At 43.2% G+C, this 6,575-nt stretch overlaps 1 pseudogene; it reads left to right on the forward strand.

The window, feature by feature from the left end:
* The first annotated feature begins 2,857 nt into the window (after positions 1–2,857).
* LOC135232154 (olfactory receptor 52N4-like) lies at positions 2,858–4,444 on the forward strand (annotated as a pseudogene).
* The last annotated feature ends 2,131 nt before the right edge of the window (positions 4,445–6,575 follow it).

Raw genomic sequence — 6,575 nt, forward strand, 5'->3', positions numbered from 1 at the left:
GAGTGGTTTTGGTTAGTGAGTGGAGGGTCAAATGTAGACAGGTTAATTAAGAAGGCCCAGGGTTGGTGAGTAATTTTTACCAAGATCAGATAACATGTGAATGGAAATACCTTCAGGCCATAGTTCCAGTCTTGACCTAGCTTGTACTTATCATTTCAAGTAAAGGCACAGGAGACATTTTCCATTTTCTCCAGCCTTGTTCTATCTTCTAATTAAAGCTCCACACTTCCTCTCATGGTTCCACCTATTTCACTTGAGGTCTTCTATGGTAATGTTCTATGCTTGTCCGGGGGAATGCCTTTCCCTATATCCTACCTTCTCCTTCACTCACCTAGATCAGATCTTTCTGTATTATGAATCTAAGGTGGTTCTATTCCTCATGACAGGAAACCTCTCCTTGTTCCTGTCTACAGGGCCTTGGCCCTCCTCTTGGCAAGGCAATAGGGAGTATGGTGTTCAAAATCTTTCGTGTTGGGAATATTTTCTGGGGCCCTAATAAGATACCTTGTTAGAACTTTCTTTGAAGGGAAGGGAGAAGCACTACAGTGCCTAGGTAGTGGTAGTTTCATCCTGGGTCCCTACAGGCAATGCCTGAAAAGAAGCCCATTAAATACTTTGTTCTTGGAATCTGGCTGGTAGCTTATATTCTCATCCCCTGTAGGTCAATCAATGCAGATCTTTGGTGAGCATTTGCTAAGGGTAGGTCATAAGAAGGGGTGTATATACGACTCTATCCACAAATTAACTTTCCTCTGAGCATCACGAATCTTGACAATCTGATTGTCTGAGCTGAAATTGCATGCTGTCAATATAACTAGGGAAAATTTATAATATAGGCGATACTGTGTATATGGTCTATCTGGACCTTTGTTTTTGTATGGACACAGACATGTGTGGGATCGAGTGTGTGTTTCTCATCCCAAAGCAGCAAACATTCTACTAGTCTCGGGTCGACAGTAGACTATTTGGAAGTCTGTTCCTCTTTGAAGACCACAGAGTGAGTGCTGAGGAACTATTTACAGAGGCACCTGAGCTTTGTGTCCCAGATTCCTCGGGTTTCTGGACCCTGTTGTCTTCCTATATTTACTTCCCTGATAGAGGTGGAGGAGATGAACTTACTGAGTCAGACTTTTCCTTGAGATAAAAAGATATAAGGAGGAGTATTTACTGGGTCCTAAGGAGTTGGAAACCCTGGTGGCATAGTGATTAAAAGCTACAGCTGCTAACCAAAAGGTCGGCAGTTCGAATCCACCAGGTGCTCCTTGGAAACCCTATTGGGCAGTTCTACTTTGTCCTTTAGGGCTGCTATGAGTCGGAATCAACTTGACTTCAATGGGTTTGGTTTTGTTTTAAGGGCATAGTTGGGACATCTGAAGTAACTGTTTCTTATACTGTTCTGAAGACACCATTATGTCTCACAAGGCAGGGTGGTGTAGGGCTTAAGGATGGCTTCTTAGTGGGTAATTTGAAGTAAGTGCTCAGGTGGTTAGAGCCATGTTTCTCGACCTTTCTGCCCTCCTCCAAACCACACCCTGGGGCTTCTGGTGGAAGAATGTGTTATTGCAAGGGAAGATGGGCCCAATGTGGGAGGAGGTTATGGTATTTTTGGCTTGGTTGCTAGAGGATACTATTATACATCATTCACCAATGGTATGAATGTATCTGGCCATCTTCGTATAATGAAATGCATTGTTTCTCAATCTCTGAAATTTCTGTTTTCTCAACCAGAGCTCCTGATGTGGCATTTATTTCTGATAATTCAGTGACTACCATACTACTCCTTCTTGACTTTTCAATATTTGATAAAGAAGTTTCATATGTTTTATCTCCTTTGATTTTTACAGTGATCTTTTGAGGTAAGCTTTAGTACACTCATTTTACATGAGAGGAAACTAGGACTTGATAGTGTTTAAGTGCTTTGCAGAAGGTTGCACAGCTGACATATGGGAGACATAGTCCCTCAAACTACGACTTTGACTCCTGATCTAGAGTTTATTCCATGACACCAGAACTACAAAATTCATTCATATCTCCCATCCTCCCAGGCCTCACACTTTCTGCTGTCATCACATAGTTTCCTTAGCAGCTGTGGTTGAAAGTATGAAAAATAATTACATGATTGCCTCTTGGAGAGAAAAGCAAAACTTTCTTGACATTTCAAAACTGTGCTGTTTGGATCATGCGTCTGGTCTGAATTCTGCTCCTTTCCTTCATGCTTAGAGACCTGTTCTTGTTGTTACTGAGGCTCTAAGGTCAACCTTGCTGTACCTTTTCTGTCTAGAATGTGATTCACTTCTCTTTCACTCCAAGCTCTAGGCCCAGGTATCTATACGTCCTTGTGTTTGTCTCTCACGTGAAAGGACTGTGGTCCTGGCGGGGTTGGAGTATGTTGGGAAGACATGTAATCCCTGAATCATTTTGTATCAGCCCTGCTATTTGGTCTTCTGTGCTGCCCAACTATAGCCACAGGGCCTTGATGTTCTTTCCTAGCCCTGCAACAGCCACTGCTAACACAGAGACAGGATAACAACGTCCTAACTTGGGTTCTTCTGTCTCTGAATAGAGCTGCAACCCTGGGAAACTTACTTCTTTCAAGACCATAGTTTTTTAATTTATAATATTATTTGCCACAATACATGTTGGGAATGTGAGTAATTTTAGTATGTTAACCTGAAAAGAGGAGCTCGAGTGCACATCTTCCCATTTTCTCTCCTGTCCTCAGTAAGGTGGCAGTGATCCAGAATTCACACTCTTCACATTATTTCTTTTTTTAATAATGAGCTTCTGTTTCTTCTCCAGGTCACCACAATTCTGAATTTTATGACTAACTATCAGAGCACCCCAAAGGAGACGGAGATAACTCAGGCGGTAAAGTGAGCAACCATTGAGAAATTGGGTGGGGAAACAAGACGCGCATTTGTGAAAAGAATGGGAATAATCTAAAGAAGAGCCTGATCAATGTTGGAGTCACCAGGGACCATTTATTTTGTCACCTGGTCAATCAGGTGAAGTTTGAAGGAGTGGGATGTCTCCAAATTGACAGATTTCCCAGATGTTAGAATTTTCAGACAAAATTTCATGGGATAAGACTAGCAGATCGGCTGAGGTCAATGTTAATTAAATCAAGCACCAGCCCCTGGGAATATGAGCCTGATGTGAAGAATTTTTATTAAACAGTAGTTCCTGGGTATCTACTTCAATCTGGTTTAGTGAATTGCCCAGAGTCACATGTATAGTAGGATATCTAATCCTGGGAACTGATTTCTGAACTTCTCGTCCAATGCATTTTCCACTAGACCAAGCTGAGTTGTTTCTTCTCCTTTTGAAGATCTTGCAGAAATAAATTTAAATAAATTATTTTAAATTTAAAATAAACTGAAAATTTTAGTCAGCTATTTTCTGAGAACTGTTGGGGGTGGTGGTAGTTGTGGCATTGGTGGTGAGGTTTCAACCCCTACACTGTTGATTATAATCTGCCTGTCTTTCTTTGCAGTGCCCCTTTGTCCTTCTAAGTGAGAGGATGACTATGATTTTTTCCAATAATACTCATCTTTTCTGACATAGTTTCTTTGTGGCTGATATCCCAGGGCTGACCGATTCCCACATTTGAATCTCACTTCCCTTTTGCTTCATGTTCTTCTCAGCGATGATGGGGAATGGTGTCATTCTTTTTCTCATTCAGAATGAGTGCAGCCTTCACCAACTCATGTTTTTCTTTCTTGCCATAGTCTCCTTTGTTGACCTGGTTCTCTCTGTCTCTTCTCTGCCCAAGATGCTGGCCGTTTTCTGGTTTGGTCCTACAGCCATCAGCTCCCACTCCTGTCTTTCCTAGATGTTCTTCATCCATGCATTCTATGCCATGGAGTCACGGGGACTGGTAGCCATGGCCAGCATCACTTTGTGGCCATTTGTAACCCTCCATGCTATGCAACCATTTATTCCTCAGTTGTTATCTCCAAGTTTGGAGGTCCAGTGGTGCTGAAGTGTGTGAGGTTGGCCATCTTCTTTCCAAGCCTGGCTCATCAGCTGCCCTACTGTGGCTCACACACGATTGCATATACCTACTGTGAGCATATAGCCATGGTCAAGCTTGCCTGTGGTGCCACCATTGTGCATCCACTGTACGTTTGTTTTAGCAATCTTTTTTGGTGGGGGGGATGTGGCCTTTATTCCTAACTCCTATGGGCAGATTGTGAGGGCTTTGATGCATTTTCCTTCACATGAGGCGTGTGCTAATGCAGGCAGCACAAGTACGGCCCATGTCTGTGTCATCTTCTATGGAACAGGTTTTCTTTCTGTTGTCATGCAGCAATTTTGGCCACCCACTGCCTCTACTGCTAAGGCCATCCTTGCCAATCTCTACTTGCTCTTTCCCTCTGCTCTGGACCCCATTTTCTATGGAGTCAAGACCAATCAGATATGGAAGTGGTTGTTCACATTCTGAGTTCCAATCAGATTGACCCCACTTGAGTATAGCTCCCATGAGCTAGACTTCAGGGTCCAGGATGGCCCTTCTCTGTGGGCTGAAAGCCCTGCATCCCAGGCCATTCACCTAGTTTGGACAGTTAAGGGAGAGCAAATGAAGTTATCTTTAGTGTGTGGAAATTAGCAAGTCTTTTCTGAGACCTTGGGTGTTTAGATATTGGAATAAAAAAACTGAGAAGGGCTGGTCATGCTGTTTGGTCAATCAGCAAGTAATTTTTTTTGGTACTTTTCCTTCTGGTTTACTTGCATTGATAAGTGCACCAGGTAATTGGAAAAAAATTAGGATTTTGACTGACTTGGATTTAAGTGTCTTAGAAGTTTGGGGGGAGAACATGAATTGAGTGCCTATTTTGGGGATATGAGCAAAGATGGGGAACGTTGCACTACCAGACATTCATGTACGGCCAGTCTGTAGGAGTGAATAGGCCCTACATAACAGAGAATCTTTGGCTTTAGAGGCACAGGGGTGGCATAATACTGAGATAATTTAGAATTTCAAGTTTATCAGGGAAACTCTTTAAAATATGCCTGCTCTATCTGACTCCAGAAATGAAGATAAAACTTAGATTCTTCATCCTATGTTAGTTTTTTTCCAGCCTATTTTTGAGATGGAAGACTCTTTGCAGCTCCTAAGTGATATATATATATATATCCTTGAGAATAATGGTAATTCTTTTATTTCTTCATTTTTAGTCTCAGATGTAGAGGCTTGAGTTAACCTTGTTCCTATGTTTTTTTTTTTTGACAATAGTTGCTTTACTTCTTGTTTTGTTTATCTTCTGTCTTCATTCCTCTCTTTCCCATCTCCTTCCCAGTTTGGTCCATTGGCATCTCTTTAATGTATTTGTTATCTGTTCTTAAAAATTTGTGTACCTGGAAGTGGGGGGGTCAAGATGGTGAAATAGCTAGACACTTCCTGTGATCCATTTTACAACAGAGACCTCTAAAAACAAGTGAAACGATTATATTTATGACAAACTAGGAGCCCTGAACATCAAAGGCAAAGTCAGAAAATGGACTGAGTGGCAGGGGGAGGGAGAGATGGTTCAGAAGTGGAGAGGAGTTACCAGACCTGAATTGCCAGGATCCCTCAGGCACCATTCCCAGGAGTGGCTGTGGCGGGCTGGCAGTAGCATTTGGCTGCAGTTTCCTCAGGGAGAAGTAGCCAACCACACAGCCTACTCACACCTCTGGAACCAGAGAAGAACGGTGCTCTTGGCAAAACCTAAGTATTTGCATATATTTTACCATACCCCAACCGCCAAGCTGGCTTCAGTGGCTGTTGATTTCTCTGGGCCTGAGATAGGGTGTGTTGAGTGCCCGGAGTCACCCTCCCAGCCTTGGACTAGGAATAAATTCACAATTGGGGGTAAAGATAATTTGCCAGCTCCACTAACCGGAGGAGCTCAGGACAGAAGCAGCTCCTGCCCAGGCATAAATGGTCTGTGTACTTGGAATACATTTTCCCCCCTGCATGGACCCGTGTGGGCCTATATTAGGAGAATAGGCCCTTGTTGGCAGACTCCAGCCATTTCAGCTGTGTGGTGAAGAGGTGGGTGTTTGATATTTGACACCACTTTGCCTATTAAATAGGATCATTACCTACCCACATCAGGGGCCTAAGGACTGGTGATTCCACTCAGGTCACCCAGCCACCCACAACAGGGGTTCAAGGGTAACTGGTACCTCCCAGTCCTTACAACCAAAAGCATTGAGTGCCCATGGTCCTTCTGCAGAACTCGCCCACCTGTATGCTCTAGGGAACAGGGACGCACTTTTCTCACAGGCATTCAGGGGATGGTTCTTATCCCTCTGCCTTGTTCAGAGTGTTACCCCTGCTGCAACCAGATACCAGTACCTACACCAATCACCCCTGCCTCTCTAAGACTGTAGGACAGAACCTGTACAACACACTTTATGTCCAGCTACCTGGACACCTGAGCTGAATTCATACAAGAATAACGAATGGACTGCTAGACTGATATACCTGATAACAGCTCTAGCCATCTGGTGACAGAATGTCAGAGATTCAAAGGCAAAAATAATCAAGCTAGCTCACTCAAGCAACCCATCTGGGCATATCAAAACAA

The sequence above is a fragment of the Loxodonta africana genome, chromosome 7, assembly GCF_030014295.1.
Source record: "Loxodonta africana isolate mLoxAfr1 chromosome 7, mLoxAfr1.hap2, whole genome shotgun sequence".
NCBI lineage: Eukaryota > Metazoa > Chordata > Mammalia > Proboscidea > Elephantidae > Loxodonta > Loxodonta africana.